The sequence below is a fragment of the Sceloporus occidentalis genome, unplaced genomic scaffold (assembly GCF_023333645.1).
Source record: "Sceloporus occidentalis isolate IW3139 unplaced genomic scaffold, rSceOcc1.0.p SCAF_1, whole genome shotgun sequence".
In the NCBI taxonomy this organism is placed as follows: domain Eukaryota; kingdom Metazoa; phylum Chordata; class Lepidosauria; order Squamata; family Phrynosomatidae; genus Sceloporus; species Sceloporus occidentalis.
Window position 1 is genome coordinate 124,921,467 of NW_028316981.1, and position 27,378 is coordinate 124,948,844.

The following is a 27,378-nucleotide window of genomic DNA, read 5'->3' on the forward strand; positions in this document are numbered from 1 at the left end:
AGGAAAGGGTTATTGAAATAACAAAAACAGCATGCAAAGAAAAATTCTTTCCTCCAGCACTGCTGTGTAACATGTGTTCAGGGTTTTGTTGTTGTTGTTTTATGTTTGGGCTCAGAGATTCTGTGAGAAAAATATTACTCAAAATGATGGTCCCTGGACCAGTGATGGTTCCTAAACCATTGGTTCAGGGAAAGTTTCCAGGAAAGAAAGAAACAATTGTGGCCTGTGGTCCTAAATCAGGTACTGGCTCCTGGCACTCTGGGAAAATAATGCTGGTCCCCTAAATCAAATAGCTTAAGATGCACTGTGCTAAAGGAGGTTGTTCTTGGATAAGACAAATATGATGTGATCCCCAGAGCCATCCATGCCACCAACACTGCACACTTGACTACAGCTTTTGTATGTAGAGAAAACATGTAGCACTTTTGAGACTAACTGAAATAAATGAGTTGGCAGCATGGGTTTTCGTAGACTTAAGTCTGTTTCCTCAGATGCATTTGTTGAGAAAGGCCCCATACAGATGGGCCAAAATAAAGCTGCTTCGGGCCACTTTGAAGGTATGCTGTTTAAATGATGCAGGCGTCCTAAGACTCTGGAAGCTACGTCAAAGCCATGATCCAGTCCTAAGGACTGGAGCACAGCTTTGGCTCAGCTTCCGGACTCTTAGTATGCATGCATCATTTAAAAAGCATACCTCCAAAGTGGCCCAAAGCAGCTTTATTTTGGCCTGCCTGTATGGGGCCAAAGAAGATGTCTGTTTTTATCTGGGCAAGTTTCTTGAAGGGACTGAAGGATTTCCACTGCATCCAGATAAACTGGGTGCTGGTAGAATTCAAAGATATAGCCATGTTAGTCTGTAAAATCAGTATGTAGAGAGATCTTGTAGCACCTTTGAGACCCAGAATTTTATCACATGGGAGGCAAGCATCCTTCTCCCATTATTACAATATCATTAAATCATGTTAATTGTGCTATCGAGTGAAGATTATCACACACCCCACGTACTTATCCCATTCTTGTCCCTGCTGTAAACAGTAATGGATGCATCATTTACTATTAACAGAAACTCCCATTAATACCAAATGACAGGTCCATTACTGCTTACAGATGGGACAAGAAAAGGATAAGCATGCGGGGGTGTGATAATCTTCTAACTGAAAGAAAGAAGTTGGCAATGTGAACTTTCATAGACTTGGTTTCTCAGTGTATATCAGCTGAGATATATCAGCAAAATATACTGTGTCATTTGAGTTGAGAACCTTCTTGAGGCCTCCCTTCATTCACCAAAGTGAAACAGTTGGTTCCTTTGTTTTAAGCCATCTTTAAGTCCAGCTATACCCACTAGGCCCAATGGGTTCTTCTCCCTTCTTAAAATAAGTTGTCTGAGGCTCTCCCCACTCTTCATAACTATCTCTTTAACCCTTGGTGCTTTTATTGGCACCAATTCTTCTCCTAGTTCACTCACTTAACAAGTGACTCTGAGATGGATTCCCAGTATCCCTATCTATTAAGTGTTTTAATATCTTTGGTAGTGTGCCTTTGATATTGTTAGTTATAAATTACTTCCAATCACTCTTTTGTAAACAAGAAAAAATATAACTTTTATTTACAGACAGAACTTATGTTAGTACCTTTTTACAGTTGGTTCCCAAAACTTCTTGTTACAATGTGTACATCACTTCACTTGTTACAAACTGTCTTTGGACTTTATCACACAGGGGAAACTGGGGTTTTAAAAAGGCATTTTTCTGGGACAGTTGCGTGATCACAGCGAAGATTTTCGCATGATTAGAGAGGACTTATCCCAGGAAGAATCAGAAATGCTCCAGCAACAAATCATTCATGGGGAAATTCCATGAATCAGGAGTATAAATTCTGTGAAAGTCTGGCTCAGTTCACAAATAACATTCCCCCAGAACAAGGCAGTTAATTTAAGAGTCCCCTTGAACTAGCTCTTCACTTCTCAAAGTACATGAAACACCCTTAATTTCATTGGACTTCTTTTGTTTTCCTTCCTTACACAGGAGTCTGAATCCCACTGAGGCAGTGTATGAAACTTCTTCTCTGTTTACCAGTACATGACATACACTTCAACTCTTTTCAACAGCTCCTCTCCTTTTATAGTCACTCCTCAAGCAGCCCCTGCCTTTGCAGCCAGCCTAACTGAGTCACTGTGGGGAAAAATCCACTCTGCCAGTTATCCTCTACACCGGCCCAGTGGCATCATCAGAAGGATGCGGGCATTGCAGACCACACCAGGTAACACCCTAACAGGGGGGGGACACCACTGCTCCTCAAACATATGCCTTTTGGCAGAAATGTGTTGATGTTTGCCTGTGTCTCGTTAAAATTCTGAAGAGATGGTGTGAGTGGGGTGAGGCTGAGTGGAAGGAGAAAGGAAAGGTCCCAGAGGTGTATTTTTTTAATTAAATTTTAAATTATATACACAGTGCACCCACGTCATATGCAGGCGTGCCTTACACAGCTTTCAGCATATGCTGAAAGCTGTGCTGGGAAAAGGGGTGGCACACTCCATAAGTGGTAATGGCAGGCATGCGTGCACAAACCCCATTCATTTAAATGGGGCTTGAGCATACGTGGAATTCCCCTTACGCAGGGGGGTGGGTGTCTGGAATGGATCCCCGTATAAGGGAAGGGTGGACTGTATATATATAGGGGGGGGGGGGCGGGGAAAGAGAGAGAAAATTTTATTCTTTTTTAAAAAAAATTAAAATCATGACATTTTACCAAATTTTCATTTCAACCACATGGAACTATGTATATGTCAGTGTACTAAGGCTGTGCATATGATATTGTAATTCAAAGTTATAATTTTAATTTTGCTAGTTATTTATGTCACAACTATTATTATTATTATTTATCAGTAGCATAAGTACAAAAAACATTACTAAGGATTCTGTATGGTGTGGTATGCCAGGAGGACAATGGGGGGGAGGGGGTTTACAACCATGAGTTAGCATGAGTTACAACACCAGGTGACACCAAACCTAGTGATGCCACTGGTCCAGCCCAGAGACATTGATCTTTCTCCATTTATTCTCATAACTGCCCTTGAATTCAGGCCCCCTGTATGTTCTTTCATTGTTCTTTTCTTCTTCACTTCATCATGGGAATCTATGCACAGGAGGATATCACACAACTGAAATTGGAAGTATAATCTAATGTCATCCTGAATGCAATCATGCGTATTCATGTTATTGCGCGAAAGGTTACCTGGTAGTCCAAACGCACTCTGAACACAATCACGCGTCAATCCACAGTTGAGTAAATTCAGTGAACTACCGAAGTCACAAACCCTACTTCTAGGCAACTTCGCACTCAGTGTGCTATTGTTTGGTGTGATATGCATGTCTCCTTTGGTCCTGGTCCCCCTCGCCAATCTGGAAGAGGGGGTTCCCATGAAGCCACGCTGCAATTCCGCTGCAATTTTGTTTCTGCTTGTCCTTCAGCATTGCTGAGGGGGGGCTACTGCCTGCTCATTAAGAGGCATGGACCCGGAGCTATTGGATAACCATTATATTCACGTTTTAATGTGACAAGAGTGAATATATGCTCGTTTTAATGTGAATAGCGCATGTTCTTTCAACCACTCTTCCCGCCCCCCCCCCCCCCGCAACCTCTTTTGTAAATTGTGGGGTTCCTTGGTTCCTCTCTCTCACTTGCCTAAATATGCTATGCTCCAGTCATCTGGAGTCTACTGAGCATGCATAACGGTCCCAATTCGCAATTAAGAACCCACCGATGTGATGGCTTACTTTGCACAGAATCTGGGTCACGTTCGGGGAAGACATTACAGTGAATTTAAGGTGTGATAAGGAATCACGTAGTTGCATGAATTTTTAAATTGACCTCGTTGTCTTCTCTTTTGAAACTGAGAGCCTCCCACCCCGTTTGATAAACTCCAGAGTGTCTGTTCCAAGAACTGCTCAGGGTTTGCTTAATTCTGAAGCCCATTCCATGTGATATGTCTATCAGCCTCCTTTTCCTATTATGATACCTCCTTCACATTTCCAAGGCCAGAGTTCCTCCCTCTCTTTCACTTTAATAACTTCTCGGCTTTGTTGGTAAGGCATTTCCGGTGAGACACACAGTATCCCTGTTCTAACCACCATCAGTGCCCCACATTAACAGTACGCATGCCCTAGCATGGCCCACAAATCAGCTGCAGAATTCAGGAGTTGCTTGACCGGTTAGTTGATGTGAAAAATAAATAAAGTCTACAAACCACACTGTCAGATAGGTTTGCCAGTTTGCAGCTCAGAGATGCTTCCTTAAGAAGCCATGGCTTCTCTAAATAGGTGAACCAGGCAAACCAAATAACAGAGAAAACATTTTCCAGAGTTATTTTGTTAGTTAATGTTACTCTTGGACTCTGAAAAGGGGAAGATGTTTCAGGAATATCAAACATATGTAGAAAAGCCTTCCAATTTTCTAATAGAGCAGATCTAGCTGAGTGGCAACACTCAGGTCACAATCACTGTATTACTGTCAAAAATGTTACTATTGCCTAGCATGTATGAGACTGATTACTATATGGAAAATGGTTGTAGAAACTTGCACTGCATATTGCCTATGATATTGCAAGACAGGGCAGGGGCATCATTAGAGGAGTGCAGGAGTGTGGTCCACACTAAATGATACCCAAGGGAGGGGTGTTACTCTTGATGGGACTGGTATGGCATTGCCTCCCTTTCTCACTCTCCCAGCAGCTATGCCAAAACAGGAACAGGCTGTCTGGGGGCCACAGCACTGCCTTCTTCAGCAGCAGCAGCTGCTGCTGCGGGAGGATGCAGTGACTTCCTCTCTAGGTATTACATGGCTGGTGGGTGAGTAGCTGCATCATACCCTGAACTGGCTGTCCAGAGGCTGCAGCACCACCCCTCCAGCAGCAGTCTGGCCAGATGGTAGGCAACTGGCCAGGGGGCAGCCAAGTGAGGCAATGAAAAAGAGAAAGTGGGGCAGTCCTCCTGTGTTGCCCCCTCCCACAGTGCTTTCCAGGCACCTGCACCAGATGATACCAACTGCAGTGTCACCACTGGTGCAGGTCTGTAGTGAAATATGAGATACATTAATCATTAACTAGGAAAGTATAAGCTGAACAATAATCAGTCACAAAGAGAAGGGGGGAGGATTTAGCATAGTGGTCCTGAACCTTCCTAATGCCGCGACCCTTTAATACACTTTCTCATGTTGTGGTTATCCTGAACCATAAAATTGTGGTGCCTCGGTTCCTAAGACCATTGGAAATATGTGTTTTCCTAAATGTATTCTGAGAATTTATACAGAAGAGAAAATAATTAAGGAGAATATGGTCAAGTGGTCCCAAAACTTTGGTTTTTCACTTGAAATGGACCAGTGGGGAAAAAACTTGGAAGAGGAGATTTAAATATACTTGAAGCCAAAATGTGAAAGAGAATTATTATAAGGGATTTTTTAAATGGTATTTGACCCCTGATAAAATGAGGAAAATGTATAAAAATTGTAACAATTTATGTTGAAAATGTGGTAAAGAAAGGAGTATAATATACCACATGTGGTGGAATTGTGCTAGTGCTAAGAAGTTTTGGAAGCAAATTTACTTTGAAATTTAAAAGGTTACAAGGTTAGATAACCTTAGATTTTCCCTGGAAATTTTATTGTTAAATATGATTGAAGAACCCATTGAAAATTAATTTGGTAAACTACTGTTTTATATGTTATCAGCGGCAAGACTGATCTGCACCAAAAACTGGACAATTAAGAAGATACCAACGATGGAGGACTGGACATTTAAACTAGAAATTGACAAACTAACAATATATATATATCTTTACACACACACATATGTTTATATATGAATACTCACACACACACATGCATACACACACACACACACACACACAAACATATAGGTATATACACACATACATATTTGTGTGTGTGTGTGTGAACGCACATATATATATATACACATATGAATGTATATTTGTGTGTGTGTGTGTGTGTGTATTTCTAAAGTAAATTATAAAGTAACAACTTTTTTAATTTACGAAAAAACCCTCATCTGTAGTTCCAAACCCACTGTAGAAATAATACAGTTTGAGACCCCTTAACCTGCCCTGGCTCAGTACTAAGGAATTGTGGGAACTGTTGTGTATGTGAGACATTTATCCTCCTCTGCCAGAGAGTGCTGGTGCCATAATAAACTACCATTCCCAGGATTCCCTGGCACTGAGTTATGGTAGTTAATATGGGGAGACACAGAAGAGGATGAATAGAGGCTCCTTCTAGTCTGGGGAGACACAACAGAAGAGTCTTGGATGCAGCCGATTTTCATTGGCTGCCCCCCCCCCCAACAAAAACCCCAAGACTTATGACGTCTGAAGCCTAGGCGCTTGATTGACAGTTTGTGGACACAAATGGGAACGCGGAGCAAGTTAATCTGCTTTAAAATAAAGCGATTTAAAATAAATGGGAACGAAAACAGGGTCTAAATGAATTGAGGTAATTTGTCCCTTTTCGTAATGGAAACGATGGAAAAAATTCGAATTATTCCTGGAACATAATCAGAATCAGAATCGCACCAATATAATCTGTTTTATCTGCCAAGTGGGAACACCCCCTTAGACAGCAGATGAGGAAAGGGCAAGTTGCAGAGGCAGCAGCAGAAACAATACCAGCCTCCTAGCAGGGCTCGGAGGCCCCTGTCCATTGCTTCTGTTGGAGGACCAAGTAATCAACTAACATAGGTCTTATGTGCACTGCAGAAATAATGCAATTTGACACTGCTTTAACTCTCATGGCTCTACCCTATGGAATCTTGAGATCTGTAATTTGGTGACTTATTTAGCCTTCACTGTCAAAGAGCTCTGGTGCCGCAACAAACTACAAAACCAGAATTCCATAACATTGAGCCATGGCAGTTAAAGCTTTGTCGAACAACATTATTCCTGCAGTGCAAATTAGAAGATAGTCTGCATTTACACTGTAGAACTGGTGCAGTTTGACACCACTTCAGCTGCCATGGCTCAGTGCTATAGAATTCTGGAATTTGTACTTTTCTGAGATATTAGCTCTGGTGCCACAACAAACTGCAAATCCCAGAATTCCATAGAATTGCACCATGTCAGTTAAAGCAGTGTCAAACTTCATTAATTCTGCAGTGTGGCACCATCCATAGTCTGCCTCTCATTGACTCAAGGTGTTGTTTTAAAAACTGGTTAAGAACCCTGGTCTCCAGAGTCATAGTCCAACACTCAAACCACTACACCACGCTGGCTCCCTACCTCCTCTTTAATACAACCTTTTTCACTTTACAAAATAGTACGAGCTAGGATACCTCTATTCTGATTTCAAAGGGAGGGGTTTTTTTATGGGGGACAGTTAGATGGAAACAGAAGCACTAATTTAGACAGCAAGTTCCCAGTGACAGCTCCAGCTACATCAACAAAATGAATACTGGCACTATATAGGGATGGAATATTCTGGCTGCATTGCCTTGGAACTAAGAGTAAAATCTGGATTTTATTATTATCTGGAAAGGCTCCTAGAATTAAAAGCACCTTCCTGGTCCATTGCAAAATGGAGGAAACCTACACTTTCTATATTGCTAATAAAAAAAGTGAAGTCACATGAAGCAAAGCAAAGCAAGGAAACTTTCCAGGGAATCATATAAATCCCTTGCAAAAATTTGAATCCTGTTTATCAAGAGAAAAGCACATTAACCCCTTCCTTTCTTATTTTGTAACCAATGCAAAGGAATTGTACCCTAACAATGATTCTGCTCTTGATGTAGAGGTACGTTGCACATTATAGGATAAATCATAATCAAAAATGATGGATGGGAGATGAAGCAAGATTCATTGAATGGAAACATTAGCAAATATGGAAATTAATAGTATGGTGACTGGTCCACTATTTAGTCCACTATTAGACACATTTTAACTATTACTGGACATCATCCAGTTGATTATAATCATTTATCTTGGCACTCTAACATAATGAATGTTGGGAAGTTTTATAAGATTATTGGGTTACGGCTACCTTGTTTTTGGTCCCGTTGGTCAAAATTAGAATACAAATGGAAGTGATAAGATATTTGATAAGGGGCAGTGTTCTGGGTGTATTCTAAGATCACAATAGTCTTATGAAACATTGCAAACAGAACTGGCATTGTACAACCTTATACACACACACACACACACACACACACACACTTTCAGATATGTTACCATTCTTTCTTTCACAATCACCATTTTCTTTTTAACACACATTTTGGACCATTAACATCTATGTAATGGCTACTCTATACACAGACATTACCTGATAGCTAATATAGAAATCTAATAGGCTACTTAACTGAAAGCAGAAGACTGATAAATTCCATTGTTTCTGCAAAAACAAGATTAGCAGCAGATTGTGGCACAGAAAATGAACTGCTAATATCAAAAATTAGAGTAAAACTAAAGAAGAACACTAAACATTGTGCCAAAATAAAATCTAAAGAACATCCCAGTAGAATTTAAAGAATGTTAAAAAAAAGATTTGCACTATTAACCCTAACTGATTGGGAGCCAAAAGAACTCGTAGAATCATAGAATCATAGCTAGAAGAGACTACAAGATCCAACCCCCTGCCATGCAGGAACTCTCAATTGAAGCATCCATGAAAGATGGCCATCCAGCCTCTGTTTAAAGACCCCCAAAGGAGACTCCACCACTGTCCAAGGGAATGTGTTTCACTGTCAAACAACTCTTACTATCCTAATGTTGAGCTGGAATCTCTTTTACTGTAGTTTGTATCCATTGTTCTGGGTTCTAGTCTCTGGAGCAGCAGAAAACAAGCTTGCTCCATCCTCAATATGACACCCCTTCAGATAGTTAAACAGGGCTATCATGTCACCTCTTAATCATCTCTTCTACAGACTAAACATGTCCAGCTCCTTAAATCTCTCCTCCTAAGGCATGGTTTCCAGACCTTTCACCACTTTGGTCACCCTCATCTGGACATGCTCAAGTGTGTCAACTTCCTTTTTGAATTGCGGTGCCCAGAACTGGACACAGTATTCCAGGTGAGGCCTGACCAAAGCAGGATACAGCAGCACTATTACATACTTCCCTTTATCTAGACACTATACTTGGATGGATGAAGCCTAGACTTAGGCACTATTTTCCTATTCATGCAGTCTAGAATTACACTGGCCATTTTAGCTGTTGCATCACACTGTTGACTCATGTTCAACTTGTAGTCTACGAGGACTCCTAGATCCCTTTCAAATGTAGTCTTGTTAAGCCAGGTGAGCCCCATCTTATATCTATGCATTGCGTTTTTTCTGCCTAAGTACACATTATATTTCTCCCTGTTGAAGTTCATTGTGCTAGTTTTTGCTCAGGTTTCTAATCTGTTAAGGTCATTTTGAATTTTGATCCTCTCCTCTGGGGTATTAGCTATTCCTCCTGATTTGTTGTCATCTGCAGATTTGATAAGCATGCCCTCAGAGATGTAGCCAAGGGGGGGGGGGGTTCTGGGGTCCGGATCCCCCCTTCAGGCTTGGGAAGGTTCAAGCTCCTTCCTCCCCCCTCCCCTCCATCAAAATCGCGGAGGACTCCGATGGAGAGGGAAAGGGGGAAAGACAGCAGTCAGTTGCAGTGAGGGAGCAGGGAGGCTCAGAGAGAGGGAGGGAGGGAGGAAGGGAGGGGGAGTGGGTGGGGGTGGGGGTCCCTCCCTGTGACTCCCTTTCTTTTTCTCTCCATCTGAGTCCTTCCACTGCTCCTCCTCCTCCCCTGTGCTTTTGCCAGAATAAAAGTCTTCCTTCCTGGGGAAGGAGAGGAGGAGGAAGAAGAAGGGAAGGAAGACAGGAAGGAAGGAAGGGAAAAAAGGAAGGAAGAATGATAGGAAGGGAGGGAGGGAGAACTGAAGAAAAGAAGGAAAAGAAAGGAAGGAAGAGGAAGGGGAGAAAGAAAGAAAGAAAGAAAGAAAGAAAGAAAGAGGAAGGAAGGAAGGAAGGAAGGAAGGAAGGAAGGAAGGAAGCTTCTAAAAGGAAATATAAAAGAAAGAAAAGGTGACTTCTGACTTTCCTTTCAGCAGTTATATCCATATACAATATGGAATAATAATAATAATAATAATAATAATAATAATAATAATAATAATAATAATATCATCTTATCAACTACAGCTTGAGTCTCCCTTACGCAAAATGCTGAGGACTAAATGTATTTTGGATTTTGGAGTTTTTCAGAGTTTGGTATATTTATATATGTCTAATGGGATATAATGGGAGATGGGACCCAAGTCCAGCCATTACATCCATCTTTGTTTCATATGCATCTCATAGATATAGACTGAAGGTAATTTAATACACAATATTTTTTAAATGAGCTGTCAGCAAAATCCTGAGACCACTGTTCCTTGTATAATTCAATAATTCAGTAATTTCTCTGAACCTTCAGGATTCCCAAGTTTCCTTGATTTGGGGTCAGACCAGATGCTCTCATGGTCAGTTTTGGATTTTGGAATAATTCAGATTTCAGAAGTCCAGATAAAGGAGACTGGGACTCTACTATGTACATTTCTTCTGATAATGAACTCAGGTTTTCAAAAACGGTCATTTCTGGATGTTTGCAACAACAAAAAAGAGGAGGGTCTGTGATGCAAAAAAGCAAGAAGCTTCCTTCCAGCCTTGTTTTTTTCTCTTTTTTAAAAGACAAATAAAATAAAATACAGTTAACTGGCCCCTTTTTAGCATGTCAATGGGGATGCTTTGATTGAGAGTTCCAGCATGGCAGAATGGGGTTGGACTGGATGGCCCTTGGGGTCTCTTCCGACTCTATGAGTCTATGATTTATTAATTAACATACGGAATCAATCTCTGTGGGTCACCAATGAAAGGTCGGCTGCAAAGGTCTGGGCCTCTCTGCCCTCCTGCCTTGGAAGCAAAGTCCATTGGCAGACCTCTAGGTTTTACTTTGCAAGGAGTTTTTATTTTCTTTATTTTCACCTTTTTAAACGGGTTTCCTCCAAATTCTGCCAGATAATGAATCGGGACTGTTGAGTCCTATGGCCCTGCTCCAGGCAATGCTAGACTGCAGGTCCCATCATCCAGAAGCACCACAGACTGCTGGGAACTGAAGTCTAATAAGGCTGCACACTGCAGAAATAATCCAGTTCGACACCACTTTAATGCTATGGAAAATCCTGGGATTTGTAGTATGTTGTGGCACCAGAGCTCTCTGACAAAGAAGGCTAAATGTCTCACAAAACTACAATACCCAGATATTGTTGTTGTTATTATTATTATTATTATTTTCTTATATTCCGCCTTTCTCCCAATATATGGACTCAAGTTGGTGATTTTCGATAGCATTAATCTAAAGTATGTCTTTCTACAATGTAGATGGACACCATTACATAATTTGTTGGGGATGCTTTGATTTAGACTTCCTGCATAGCAGAATGGGGTTGGACTGGATGGCCCTTGCTGTCTCTTCCAACTCTGTGATTCCATGATTCTATAGCACTCTGATCCTACTGTGATTTTAATTGTTTTTAAGATTATAAAGATTTAAAGTTATAAAGTCTTATAATGTAAGCCATGCACTGATGGACTATTGCACTATAATTTTTTATTGATTGATTTTATACCCTGCCTTTATCCCAAAATAGGATTCTCTTAAAGGGATTTGTTTTTTATAAAAAGAAAGGAACGTATAATGTATTGGAATTTAAAATTATGATGATAGATAGATAGATAGATAGATAGATAGATAGATAGATAGATGATAGATAGATGAGTCTTGGAATTAAAAATTGTGTGTGTGTGTGTGTGTGTGTCTTGGAATTAAAAATCCCTCTTGGAAGTGGGAATGAAATGTTGTGTGGATGCAGCCTAGGTTCTTAGCTCAGCTCAGAAGTTGGAATGCAGTGTCTCAAAGCATGAGCAGAGTGTCTCTGAGCATGAACAGAGTGGCTGCTGCTAATTGCTTGAGCAGCTGCACTTTACTTTATCGACCTGGATTTATCTGATGTAAACACCTTCAGAGGAAGGACTCAGTTTGCATCTGCACTGAAAAAATAATCCAGTTTGATGTCACTGCCCTTGGCTCCATGTCGTGGAATGCTGGGATTTGTAGTTTGTTGTGACATCTGTCAGAGATGGCTAAACAGCTCCTCAAAACTACAGATCGCAAGATTCCATAGCACAGAGCCATAACGGAAGTGGTGCCATCCTGAGATAAACACTCGACCCTCTTTTTGTGTCTTGGGGGGGTTCTTAGCCTCTCAAAATGGTGGCACTTAGTCTGGACCCCCCCCCCTTTCCAAAATCCTGGCTACGTCCCTGATGCCCTTTATTCTTTTATCCACATCATTGACAAATACATTGAATAGCACTAGGCCCAAGAGAGAACCCTGTGGCACCCCACTGCTCACTACTCTCCATGATGAAGAGGAGCTATTGCTGAATACACTTTGGGTTAGGCCACTCAACCAATTATAAATCCATTTAGTCTGCCATGAGCAATAGAAGATGATTTTTTTTAAAAAAAGGAAGAACAGGAGCCATTTCCAGCCTTACTGAAGGCTATTGTTGCTGTTGTTATATGCCTTCAAGTCGTTTCGACTTAGGCAATCATAAAATGAACCTGTTGTGGGCTTTTATTCACAAGTTTCTTCAAAGGGGTGGTGGTTGTTATTGCTATCTGAGGATGAGCTGGGATTCAAACCCCAGAGTCACAGTCCAACACTCAGACCACTACCCCACACTGGGGGGTTGACCAGGATGGAAACTATAACCTCCTAGGTGAGCTATGGCATTTCTCACATAGAGCTGGCAAGGCATAGATGGCCTTGGTTGCAGGGTGAAGCAAGCAGCCTGTGTTCCTAAATTACAGTCAAGGATGATTCATGCTTACTTCTTGCAGATTATTTTTATCCACTACTTAATGTAGGTTTGTAGCAACTGAGGAGCAACTTATGAATAAAACAAAATTTGACTGGAGATCTGGAAGGATGACATTAGCTGTCTTTCCATGCCTGGGCATGTCCTGCTGCCTTCCTCTGCCTTGTCAAGCCAGTAAATGGCCAGGGAGGTGTGCCTTGACACATGGAAGCTGCTTTCCAGGGATGAAAGGTGGAAACGAATATGGTTTCACTTGGGCCAACTTAGCAAAAAGCTTCCATGCTCTAGAATTTTGTGCCTTTGTTCTACTCACATGATGCAGGCTCTCAACCAAAAATTAAGAATTCAGGGCAGAGCTCAAAAAAGTTACATTCTTAAGACTACAACCCCCAGAAACCTCCAGCCATTTCAGGTAATTTTTTCCAAGTCCTGGTCCAGGTGACACCTGTATAGATGGGTTCCAAGTCTAGAATGTTAATGGAGGGGGAATGGAAATTAAAAACGATGGCCTGGGTAATGTTACTACTATATGTCCTCTTTTTTCTGGACATGTCTCTTTTGTCAGAGCCTGAATTTCTGTCCAGGAGGATATTTTTAAAGTGTACCGTGATTTTTAAAATGTCTGCTGCTGTTTCATCTCCTGCCCACCAATTCCACTTCCTCATTGCAATGTTGCCAGCTCCACCAAGAACTTCACTAGGAGAAAGGATGGATGCTAGTAGCCTGGCAGAACAGTCATAAAGAGGAGGGGCAACTTAGGATGCGGGGGGGAGAGGGGAGGTAGACCTGGAGGGGGGATGCAAGCTACCTCAGCAAGGCAGGTGAAGGAACCTCTGGCTACATGGGGGTGATAGAACAGGGCAGCTTGATGGAGCACATAAGGTGACTCTCAGAAGAGGCAGAAGGCGAGAAAGGGAGGACAAAATTGTTTAAATACACTGAAGGTTAGGAGTATTTCTAGTAGCAATTGTCACACCTTCTATAGTAGGTAAAGAGCCATCACAGAAATCGGTATTTTGAAGTAGTCAGTTGGTAAATGTGTCCTCTTTCTTGCTTTTCAAAATGTGGCAGCCCTAGGCTAGGGTAAACAGGGACCCAGCTGGACTTTTGCTCCTTTATGCAAGAAGGTGTTTTTTGGGCAGGAACTGCTTGTGTTGGAGGGAAAAAACCAAGCTGCATCTGCCTCTTCTACATTTCATTTCTCTGGATGGCCATATGTGGACTGGCTTATTTACCTGAGATGTCTTCTGGGGACATTTCATCCAGATAAAGCTCCTCCTGCTAGTTAGCCCCGTTTGGGCTTCACTGTTACTGTATGATTGTTGTCCATCATAACAAGCGAACCACAGGTCCATCCAGGTCAGAACCACTTATTCCAGCTTTCCTCAATTCAGTGTCCACTGGATGCCCTGGAGCTTTTCTGAACTATACAGTTTTAGTGCTATGATTCCACTTTAACTGCCATGGCAACATCCTTTGGAATCCTGGAGTCTTCAGTTTAAGATGGGGTTTGAGACTCCTTAGCCAGGGAGCTCATCTGGTGCCTCTGTCCAAATGACAAAACCCAGGATTCCATAGAACGTTCCCATGGCACTTACAGTGAAATCATGAGTGGTATAATTCTATAGTGTAAAAGGGTCCATGGACTGCAAGTGCTACCATCCCAGTTGTAGAAGGGCATCGGATGGTAGCATGTCACATGCCCAGACAGGAAGGAGAATAGCAAAAATGTGCAAGATTTGTTTGTCTAAGGGATCAGCAGATGTGGCCAGACAGTATTGCCTATCACCTAGGGACATACTGGGGGAAACCTATGCCCTATAGTTTTGAACCAGGCCATCCAGAGAAAGGTTGCCAGCATTCATGTGTTTTAGAATTGCATGATAGAATGCAGGGATGAAAGATCAGGCACCTCCCGAAATCATCTGTTTATTTCTGATAATTGCATACATTTCAACTGTCTCAATTTGGCAGGGATAAATCCTCTCTCATCCCAGTTTCTCTCCTCCTATTACTTTTCCTCCCAGTAGGCTTGGGCAAAAGCAAACTGTTGCAGGCTCTCTTAGTTGGTGTGTTTTTTCTCTTTAATAACTTTGCCATCTTGATCCCACTCTGATATTGCTTGGCCACATATGTCCCAGTTTCCATCTGTGAAATACTGGAAAGTATCTAACCAGGGGAAGGTTAGGTCCCCCCCTTTTCCCACCACTGTGCCAAACATCTTTCATTTCTGGTTACCCTTCTGGTTGGGTAGGCAAGTCAAAAGGACGCGTTTGTAGAAGATCTGCAAACTTGTCTGCAAGGCGCGGGTAAAGCTGCTTCAAATTTCCACCTAAAGCAGCAGAATACCCCACAAGAAGTGGTCTTCGGAGGGGGCTTCCCTATTCCTCAGATACCTTCAGAAATTTAGACTCTGGAAGAAGGTAGAGGGATTAGCCAGCCACAACCGCACCAAATTGCAGCAGTCAGTCTGCAGAGACTAGCCACCAATTTAAAAAAAGAACACTGAAGGTAAAAGTGAGGCTGGGAGGCTTCTCAGCCCCTATTTAAGCTGGAAACTCCATTACAAACTGTCACTTGACTAACTCCAACATAAATACTTGCCTACATATTTAAATTTATAAGAACTCTGTGCTTTATTTAGGCTTAAAGAGGGGATCCTCGTAACGTCTTTTTTTTTTTTTTTAAAGAAAGAGCCAAAAGGATTGAAGTGGGAAAGCTTTTGGCCTCTTAGAAGGTGTAAGAAAGAAAATAATAAGAACAAGTAAAAAAAATAGATATGGAGATCATTCTATTTTTAAAAAGCTTTCTGAAATCCTCTAGGTAAAGAGCTATGCACCCCTTGTTTGTGTATGTAACCAAAACAAAGGATGCGGGGGGAGGGGGGAGTAATGCAAAACTTGGAAGGCTCTGAGTTTGACTCGAACACTGGTGATAGTTCCTCCAGTCTAGATCATGCACTTTTCATCTCTCCAGCACCTGCTGTTAGCTCTATAATAGGTAGTTGGCTTTAGCTTCTTACGTGAACATTCACAATTGTTAGGCAACTATCACAAATAGTACCTCCTCAGTAAGTGAAAGAGCCTGTGTCTTCAAATGTGCCAGCATGGCATGGGAATGAGATGACAGAATGGTGAAGCAAAAGAATGGCTTATATTGCTTCAAAATATTGGGGTGGGTGGGGGTTAACAATGTTTCCAATTCTCTGCAGCTGTAAAATTAGCAATATCTTGTTGTCCTAGACATTCTTGTCTTTCAAACATCAGTTTAAAACATATTTGTACAAGATTTCAGGGAATTAGCAAATGTTGATTCATCATTTCCTGCTGCTGTTTATAGTACTTTTACAGTATCTTTGTAGACATTTGTAGTTTCTAACTTTTTAAATGTTTATAATTTGTGATTTGAAAAAAAAGTGATCTATGATTTAAAATAATAATAATAATAATGATTTAAAATAATAATAATAATAATAATAATAATAGAATAATAACAAAGTAAAGATACGCTGTAAATTTACCTGGGAGAAACTGCTTTGCACAAGTAGAGCTCCTCAGCGTTTGCAAGGGGCTCGGCTGCGAAAACAAACACAGGAAGTAACATCAGCACAGCATCTTTGGGAAGAAACGCTTGGCATGGTGGGAACTGTAGTTCCCTTCAAGACTCACTACAGTGTCTTTTTTGCTTCTTCCCCTGCTTACCTTCCCACATTGCTGATAAACTGAGGCCAGCTAAAGTTAAACAGCAGTGGAGAACGAGGATTTTTTTGCTGTAAATCCTTTATTTAATACAGCGAAAAGCAACTAAAAATGCATTGATAACAGATGTTTCCTTTCTTTTAAGTTTATTTTTCTTGTGTGTAAAGAGGAATATAAACGGGTCTATAAGTGCCCCCCTCCCCCATTTGCAACTCCTATTGACAGAAATAATTTGAGACTGAAGTAAATAGATTATGGACACTAGGAAGAAAACCCAGCTTCAGGCACAAAATTTAAAAATGAACTCGCAGGTACCTAGGAGACCCTCTCTTGACCAACAACAGTTATCATCTGAAAATTTTGCTTCATACTTTGAAAAAATTAATAAAATAACATCTCAACTCAATCAACAAATGGATAACTTAAATAAAGAAATAAAACATTTTAAGACTGAGATAAAGAAAGAACTACGGGATGATCTGAAAGATTAATATCACAGTGGAAGAAATATCAACAGACTTGAAGAACATGAAAGACAAAATTGAAAATTTGGAAGTCAAACAATTAGATGCTCAAGATGAAATAGAAGAGATCAAAGTAAGACAAAACTACTATGAAGAAGAGCAACTAATTTGGGATGCAAAAGCTAGGGAAAATGCATTAAAATCAGAGGCTTGTCAGAAAAAGAAGGGGAGATCCTATATACAAGAATAATTCCGGATTTAGCAAAATTTTTACAAATTGAAGAATGCTTTTGTTTAATGGAGACGGACAAAATCTTCAGATTAAACTCGAAAATTGCAAAGCAGGAAAAATCGCTAGAGACATTGTGATATACTTTATGAGGAAAGAAATGAGGGATCGTATTATGAGAATGCACAGTGTGTCTCCTCTAACTATTGACGGACAAAATGTTATTCTTTTCAAAGATGTCTCTGCTCAAATATTGAGAATGCGTAAAGAATACAAATTCTTAACAAAGGATTTACAAATTAACAACATACCTTACCAATGGCTATTACTAGAAGTGATTATCTTTTGGTTTAAGAAGAAAAAAATCGAATTGAGAACTCTACAACAAGCAAAATTCTTCTGGGAAAAATATATGAAAGATAAGAAGAAATCCAAAATCCCAGAGCAAAAAAATAAAAATGACTTGAAAACTATAACTGGAGGAAATGACCAGCCAGGAACAAATCAACATAAAGTCTTAGACAATGACCTCCCAGCAGATTCTCTAATTATATTTGCTGATCCCGTGACAGCTTTGATAACTTCAGAAAATGCACTGAGCATAAGGACTCCAATTGAATATAAAGATATTAGATCCGATGACGACTCTATCCCAGACTTAGAAGATCCTGATTTAAACTACGAGGATGAACAGAAAGCTTAAGTTCTTGACGTGGAATGTGAAAGGTATCAATAGAGTGATTAAGAGAAAAAAGATTTTTTTTTGGACTTGCAAAAACAAAAATGTGATGTATGCTGTGTCCAAGAAACTCATATTCGAAAAATTGATACAAAGTTTCTTAATAATGCTAAACTTGGCCAATGTTTCGCAGCCAGGGCAAATAAAAGAAAAAAGGGTGTAGCTTTATATATTAAACAAAGCTTACCTGCGAAAGAGGTTTTGAATGATCCTAATGGACATTACGTAGCTGTATTATCACAAATTCAAAACCAGAAAACCCTTATTATAGGAATATAGGAATGCTCCTAACGATAAAAAAGACAGATTTTACTCGAAATTACTAAACAAAATTAAAAATATTGACCTTTTCAAAAATAATTATGAAAAAACATGGAAACTCATCAAAAAAGATATGGAAAGATGGAATAAGATTGGTCTATCTTGGTTGGGTAGAATATCCACGATAAAAATGAATGTATTACCCAGGATAATGTTCCTCTTTCAGAACATCCCAATCTTAATGAATGAGAAACCTTTTAAGATCTGGCAAACCAATATCTCCAAATTCATTTGGGGTGGGGAAAAGGCCAGAGTGAGAATGAAAGAGATGCAGGATTCTACTGAACAGGGAGGTTTGGCAGTTCCAAATCTTAAATTTTCAGGCTTGTTGCTTTGAATGGATAGCGGAGTGGTGTAAATTAGAAAATAAAAGTTTATTAAACCTTGAAGGCCACAATAATGTTTTTGGATGGCACGCATATCTTTTTTATGGAAAATTAAAAGCCAACAAGGAATTTAAAGACCATTTCATTCACAAAGCATTACTTACCACATGGCAAAATTATCAACCCAGGCTTTATAGCAGAATACCCTTATGGGCATCTACAAACGAAGCATTCTACAAAAATCAAGAAATTATACCCAGAAATTGGATTAGTTACAAACATTTGTTAAACATCGATAATATAACTAAAAGCATAAATTTGAAAACCCAAGAAGAATTTATTAAAGAGGGATACAAGATTAGCTGGTTTACCTATAGACAATTTAAAGATCCATCAACGATAAAAATACTAAAGATTTTGACTTAGAGAACTCTAAATTAGATGATATTTTATTCTCAAAAAACCCACGAAAAATAGCCAGTTTATATAATATCCTGCTATCCTTAGAGCTGGAAGAAGAACATATTAAAAAGGAATGGTTAAATTGGCTCAGGATTTGCAGCATAATATCCCCTTAAATCAATGGGGGGGAAATTGGACAATAAGGATCAAATATACTGCCAGCTATGCCCTCAGAGAGAATTATTACAAAATGCAATTCCGATGGCACTTAACTCCATCAAAGCTAGCGAAAATTTATGTAAATCTAAGCCCAAATTGCTGGAAATGCAATGGAGCCCAGGGTTCTTTTTTTCATGTCTGGTGGAATTGCCACTACGCAGTTAAATTTTGGAAACAGATCCATAAATGGACTCAGCAAATTTAAAATTATAAATTTTCTATGGAACCAGAATTTTATTTATTAGGAATGATATTATTAGAAGAATTAGAAAAGAACTGTGGAAAGCTTATATTTTATTTAACATCCGCGGTGTGATTAATTTATGCTGCAAATTGGAAAAAGAAAGACATCATTGACTGTAATTTATGGCTATTAAAAATGCTAGATCTTATAGAGATGGATAAACTTACCTGTTTAAAAGGGGGAGCCTCTTGGGAAACTTGCAAAAAAAATTGGAATCCTTTATTTACTTTTTTAGATAAAGAAATACAAATTAGTTCTTTACAAATTTAACAAATTTGGTTATAGAAGCATTGCTTCCAAAACAAATATAAAGCTTATTCAGTGTATATAATCTTGATATAGTAACATTATTTTGTTTCTTTACTTTACCTTTTAAAGTATTTGATTGAAAGACAGAAAACGAATTGAATATTAACAAGATGCAATGCTTCCTTTAAGTGCTCAATTATCTTACTATAGAAGATACAGTGGACCCCTAGAAATCAATACATAGTTTGGTTTCTCTTTTTTTCTACTGAACAATATGATGTAAGTAAGGTTAACAAAGAACATATAACACGACATATGGAATTAGAAAAATCAGAAAAAGAATATAAATTAAGGAAGTTTGAAATGGACTCCAGGAAGGTGGTTTTGTTTTGGAGTATATGTGTATGGTTTGTATGTCTTTAAGTGTACGAAAGAAGGTTTGACAAATGTTATTTTAGGTGGGTGGTGGGACATATAGGGCAATGTTAGATGTATGGATGTCTGTGAAAATGTTATGTCCATGTCAATGTACTGTGGTAAATGTATATTGTATATTGTACTTTTTTATGAAATAAAATTTAATTAAAAAAAAAGCTTTCTGGAGGTTTTCACATGCTGACAGAAGGATAGCAAAGATAGAGCCAGCCTAAGCTGTCTAGGAAGCAGCCACTGAAAAGACCCTCCTTCACATCCCTACCAAATGTGTCTGTGACACCTGTAAGGTTTCCAGATCTCAGGGCCTGAGCCCTCTTCTTAGGAAAAAAAGGAGAGGAATCTCAGGGTGAAAGGACTGATTTAGGAGATTATAAGATGGGGAAAAATCAGGGTAGAAAAAATCATACTCCTGGCAAAGTCAAGCAATCACACTGAAGATTTTGAGATGGCGTTGTGCTTATTCAGGACTTAATCCATGAAGATCCAGGAATGCTCCAGCAACAAACCATTTCCGGGACTTTCGGGAATGGTTTGTTGCTGGAGCATTCCTGGAACTTCATGGTCCTGCATAAGCATAACATGTCTGAATTTTTCAGCACAATCACACAACTTTGCCAGGAGTATGGTTTTTATTCCTGCCCCCCATCTAATAATTTCCTTAGAACATGTGTGCATATCTGCTTTTCTCATTTGTTAAATTTGGTGTTTTGTATTTGAATGGCATGCTTGATATAACTGCAAGTGCTACTTCATGTGTCATACTTAAGAACACCACAAGGTGCTGCCCTTGTAATATCACTCTTGTATTATCAACAGGCCTTGCCTCCCTGTGACATCCCAAGGAATTGTCCCTGGGTCTCAAGATTTGGCCCCAAAATCCTAGTGCCTGGGATAGTCCTGACCTGGCAACCCTAGAGGTCTGTGCACCTCATATACCATGTTGTGTGCCTGCCTGCCATACACTCAGATTGTGAGCTTCATTGCTCTATATCCTACCTCTTCTGGTCTATTCTACCTTTTTTGATATCTAGCTAACCTGCTAAGCAATCCTAATCCAGTACCAGGGTGTCTGTCTGATGCCTCTGTTCAGGCTGGCCTTGGTTTTCCATTCATTGCCGACATTTCAGGCTACAAAGAGCAAGCAGTTCTAGCCAGTGACTCTGCAGTTCCTCCTCTACCACATACCCGAGTTCAGTACTCTTGTTTTTCCTTTCCAGGAAGGTCTATGGGAGAAAAAGATTTGGGATGGCTTGGGGTATCAAGATACTAAATATTTTCCAAAGCGGTAGCCAAGTTATGCTGTTGCAACGGCACAACCAAGGGTCCTGGGGCACTATAAAAACCAGCAAATTTATTAGAGCATACACTTTCACAAAAAGTAGCCAACTTCCCTCCATCTATACTGATGAAATACCAAGCTGTAACTCTCATGTTTATTTCCATTTATAGTGAAATTTCTAGCCAGCTTTTCCACCTCACCAGGGGCATTCAAAGTAGAAAATGAAAGCACAAAATAATAATAACCAACGTTTGAAGCTCAACATGTCCAAGACGGAGCTTCTTGTCTTTCCTCCTAAGTCCACCCTTCAACACTCCTTTTCTTTCTCTGTGGACAACATTTCTATTGAACCAGTCCAGCAAGCCCGCAGTCTTGGTTTTATCTTTGACTCTTCCCTATCGTGTATCCCTCAGATCCAGACCACAGCCAAAGCTTATAGATTCTTTTTGTACAACATTGCCAAAATCCGACCATATCTCTCCACCTCTACTGCCAAGATCCTGGTCCATGCCCTAGTGATCTCACGACTTGATTACTGTAACGTCCTCCTGGCTGGGCTTCCTCTTTCTCACCTCTAATTTCTGTCCAGCATTCAGCTGCACGCATTATCACATCCGCCCACCGCTCTGACCATATCTCTCCTGTGTTGGCATCCCTTCACTGGCTCCCCCTTCCTTTCTGCATTCAGTATAAGCTCCTGCTGTCAACGTTTAAAGCCCTCCATGGGCTGGCCCCTCCTTACTTATCAGACCTTATTTCTCCTCACCTTCCCATTAGGGCCCTCCGTTCTGGTAGTCAAGGCCTGCTGTCCCAGCCCAGGATTTCCTCTGCCCCATCTCGGATTCGCCCCTTTTCACTCACTGCCCCTCACGCCTGGAACCTTCTTCCCCCGCGAGCAAGGGCCATCACTTCTTTAACCAGCTTCAAAACGGAGTTGAAGACCATCCTGTTCAGAGAAGTGTTCCCAGGCATTGCATAACTGTCACTTGCTATTTGATGTTTCTTTGTTGTCTGTTTTATTGAATCATTTCCTGTATTGCTATGTATTTTATATGTATTATCTTACTAGAAAGGCCCCTTCCCCACCACCACTCCCTTCTCCTTTTGTGTTGTGTCTTTTTAGAGTGTAAGCCTGAGGGCAGGGAACCGTCCAATTAAAAAGATTGTATGTACAGCGCTGTGTAAATTTACAGTGCTTTATAAATAAAGGTTAATAATAAATAATAATAATAACATGCTTCAAACATAATGAAAACATAACAATAACACACCCCGACATAAAAAAAATAGCATAAGGGTTACCCAGAGAACTCATGGCATCCCTCAATGTATCTTGGGAAGAATTGTCAAAAATCCCCCATTAGTGGGCATGGAGAATTCTCCTTTGGATGTCCCATATATACTCAGACCTGCTCAAAGCATTTCCCTTCTCTGGAGAGGAAATAAAGGAGTGAATGCAGAGTCTACATGATTAAAAAGCAAATAGGAGTAAATACACTTTATTACAGGAACTTCCATCTAAAAATAGGAAAAGATGCTACATTGGAGAATTCATGAGAGGGAGAAACCATATAAATATTTGAAGCATGGGGAGCAGTTTTGGCATGCCTTATGTCACACCAGAGAATCCATACAGAAGACAAAGCATAGAAATTTCCATTGGGTAGAAAGAATGTTTCTTTAGCAGCATTCTTAATTTGTAGTTTTTTGTGGGTTTTTCGGGCTATGTGGCCATATCCTAGAAGAGTTAATTTCTAGAACATGGCCACATAGCCTGAAAAAAACCAAAAAAACTATGGATGCCGGCCATGAACGCCTTCGATTTCACAGTCTTAATTTGCATTGCACATGTAATAAAGAGACAAAAAATATGGGGTGCTGAATGATTTTTATTGAAGGAGCACCCTTGTGATATATCAGAAAATCCACACTGAATAAATCATAAATGTTCTGACTCTAACAAAATCTTGTGTGGTCAATCGTATCTTAAATGCCTAAGGGGGAGCACAGAGGAAACTAACCAATCAGAGGATGTGAAACATTTGCCAAAATGAATTATCTTCCCATCTAATAATGCTTGCCAAGTTCTTGATTTATTCCATCACTCTGGTGATAAGTATTATATTTGTGGTCACTGTTATTTTTAAACTGTAAAGAATTGACAAGATGTCCTTCCCTAGTATAAAGCAACCTTTATATTGCTGATAGTGGCCAAAGATGACAACAATTGTAGTCTAATACTTCGGTAGGCTGCTGGGCTGTGTTGTAGTGTGTTGTGATGATCTTTGCTATTCCTCCTACAAACCAAAATGTCTCCTGCAAGGCAAAGAATCAGGCTTGTTCATTAATGTGTGCTTGGTGGCCTAACTGCATTCAGTATAGGCTGCATTGAGGTCCTTGGTGCAGAGAAAAAGGGGTCAGAAATGTCAGAGATGAGATTAGATGTGATGGACATGAGGTCAAGCACCAGGTCAGGGAAACAAGGATCAATAAGCCAACAGCAAGTGTGGGGTCAAGTTCCAAGGCAGCATAGATTTTGTTGGAGGGACTGAAAGGGAATGAAAGCCCCAAGGCAAACTGGGGTCATGATCTGACATAATAGTCCAAAAAAGGAAGCAGCAACCTATGTAAGGTCCTTGTACTGAAAATAAACTCCTCTTTGAATGATGATCTAGCTTAGCCACAATAGTTTCATAAGACCTGGTGAGTCTTAATCTAAGATGGGCAGAATTTTGTTGAGATTGCATTTCAATAAGAAATTTTTACTGCTGCAGTTTCAAAATCATTGTTATAACAAGAAAGTAATGATATTGGCATATTTACAGTTCTCTGAAATGTTCCATACAAAACTGGGGGCAGACATATAGAGGGAAATAAGCCCACAGGAAACACTGTTCAGAGTTGTTCTATCTATTCTAAGAAGTTACAGTTTAAAGCTTATAGCTTTAATCAGCATAATTTGCAACTGCCATGGCACCATGTTAAAAAGTCCTTGAAAGAGCTTTCCAAGCTACACATATTTAATAACTTTAAGATGAAGAATTTGAAATTGATTGGGACTTCATCCACACTGCAGAAATAATCCAGTTTGACACCACTTTAACTGCTATGGCTTAATACTATGAAATTCTGGGAACTGTAGTGTGTTGTAGTTTGAGCCAGGCAGGATTGCGCCCTGACCATTTCAGACCCAAAAAAAAGACATTTTTTTTTAAAAAAAAAAAATGGACTTCCAGTTGGTCTGGTGAACCTTGAGGATGCATTTGTAGCTGCTCTGCAAACAAGTCGGCACAACGCGGGTAAAGCTGCTTCAAATTTATAACTCAAGCAGCAAAATATTCCACAAGGAGTGGTTTTCAGAGGGGGCTAAATTTCCCTCATATACCTTCAGGAATTTTCATACTGGAAGAAGGTAGAGGGGAGAAGCCAGCCACAACTGTGTTAAGTGCAGCAGGTGAGTCCGTGAAGGTTCGCCGCCAATTTAAACAAGCTTGGAAAGGTCGAAGTTTTCTTTTGGGGTTATGACTTCTACTCATAGCCCCTAATAGCTGGAATTCTACTATTATCTGTCAAAGAGTTAATTTCAACATAAAACTGTACTTGCAAAATTAAGAAGGCATTAGTTATCTTTACAACTTAAGAAAATGTGGAGCTCTATACCATAAATAAGCATAAGAAAGGCCTGTTACAAACGGACATAAAGTATGTCCTCAGGACGTACTAGGGTTAGGAAAGGGCGTCCATTCCAGATGCCCCTAACCCTAGTATGTCCTGAGGACGTACAAAATGGCAGCGCCCATTCTACACAGGCGCCGCCATCTTGACATCGTGGACGCATAGCGTCCGCACATCACGCGGTGGAAGTGACACAGCGAGCGCGTGACTAGCAACTCACAGCACCACTTCTGGGGTGCAAAAAGAAGTGCCATTTTGGGGCTTCTTTTTGTTGCATCCGGGAACTGCGCGGTTTGACCGCTGCAGTTCCTAAACGCAGCAACCGGCAACGCTGGCAGAGCGCCCTTCTTGGGTGCTCTGTAATGTGCCAAAGTCACAGAACTGTGGCTTTCTCAAAGGACTCGCTTAATTCCTCTCTCCTCTTTTTGATATTTTTGTTACTCACACTGCAAAAAGTTTTGGAACTCTTTCCTTTGCAATAATATCAAAGCAAGAGAAAAATAAAAAGGGAAAACTTACCGCAGATGTGTTGCTGGGCAGCTGTTGACACAGTGTCCCACTGTGCTGCCTAGTGATATGAGTCACTCCTGAGGTCACAAGGTGCCCAGCCACATAATCAATACTTGGTGCCACATTTTCAGCCTCAGAAAGGTGCCCCACCCCGGCGGCAGCAGTGGTACCAGGTGGCATAGTAGAATGCATGTGTAGACAGCTGCCCAGTGTCACTCTGGGATGTGCAGGTAACAGGGAATTCAGGACAGCTTTTGGGTCAGAATATTCTAGGAACAGCTCAAAGTATTCTGGATTAATATGGCTCAGAGGGTGCCAAAAACATGGTGAAAATGCCCCCATACCTGTAGAATTCATTTAGGAGCAAAATGATAAATTTTTGTGGGCAGTAGGGAAGGGGGTTGCCAGAGCCGTCCCTTTTTTTCCAACAGTTGCCCAACCATAGTGACATCACTCAGGTCAGCATCGTCCAATGCAGTAACTCATGGTGTCACTCCCCCTTACCACACCATACAGGATCCTTAAGAATGTTTTTTTTTTTGGGGGGGGGGGGTGTTTTTGTTTGTTTGTTTGTTTTAAATGTTATTCATAAATCAGGATTTGCATATATCACTGAATATAATGGTAATAGGTGTGTCATAAACAAGTAGCAAAATTAAAATATATCTTTAAATTACAATATCATACACACATCTTAAATGTATTTATGTGTACATAGTTTTGTGCAGTTTAAGTGAATATTTGGAAAGATGTGATGTTTTTGAAGAAAATCTTAAAAGAATAATTTTAATTGTTAAAAGAAGTAAAAATATTTTTGAAAATTTTACAAATTAAAATTTTAAAATATTAAAAATTTTAAAACCCTGTGGCCTCTCTTTTCTCCTCCCACTCCCACCTTCTTCAATGTTTTAAAGGGGCACAGGTGATTTCCACAGCCTGTTTCTGACCAAAGACAGATGTCTGAGAAGCAGTGGTGACACACACACACACGCTTTAGGGTGTCACCTAGTGTGCCCCACACATGCCGCACACCCCTAGTAATGCCACTGCCCAGCCCGGCTCTTGGTTGTGTACATCCATGATGCTCCTTCTTATTAATGTTTGACTTTGGTATATCAGATTACACACACTTTCACAGAGAGAAAGCATCATGTGAATGGGGATATTATAACTCCCATTTGCAGTACTGCAAAATGCATAACATACACCTGAGCTCAGAACTGGGAGGTTAGCTGATGTGTCTTTGCAATGAGAGAGCAGAAGGATGAAAAACAGAATACGAATTATTTATTTAGAAGTAAATGACATCTATCAAACATATTCTGTAGGTATTATAAACATCTGAAATGACAGAAAAACAGAAAGGCAAATAGAAAGTCGACATGCCAAAACTACAGGAAAAGCCAATGTGATTAAGAAACAGTAAAAAGGAATGAGGGTAGAAACAGATATTGGATCAGAAACCACCAAATTATAAACATGATTGAAATGACAAAGGTTTAAAACCCTGTGAGAACAAAAAAAGTTTCAACCTGGAGATGTAAAAGAAACAATGTTGGTGGCAGGCAGATTTCCCCAGGTCAAATGAATTCAGAAGGAGAGGAGTAAATCCTGGTCACCTGTTGACTGTGGGATCCTGGGAGCTGTAGTCCAAAACCAATAACTTTCCCAAGCCCTGAAGCATATTTAG

The 27,378-nt window shown here is 40.2% G+C and overlaps 1 protein-coding gene across 1 annotated transcript in view; it reads right to left on the reverse strand.

Moving 5' to 3' along the window:
* The window catches only part of TRIM16 (tripartite motif containing 16), a 40,714-nt gene extending 24,249 nt beyond the window's left edge, over positions 1-16,465 (reverse strand). Inside the window, exon 1 of the mRNA XM_089534304.1 lies at positions 16,419-16,465. The gene's annotated coding sequence lies outside the window, so the exon portion shown is untranslated. The remainder of the gene's footprint in view (positions 1-16,418) is intronic.
* Between the last annotated feature and the right edge of the window lie 10,913 nt (positions 16,466-27,378).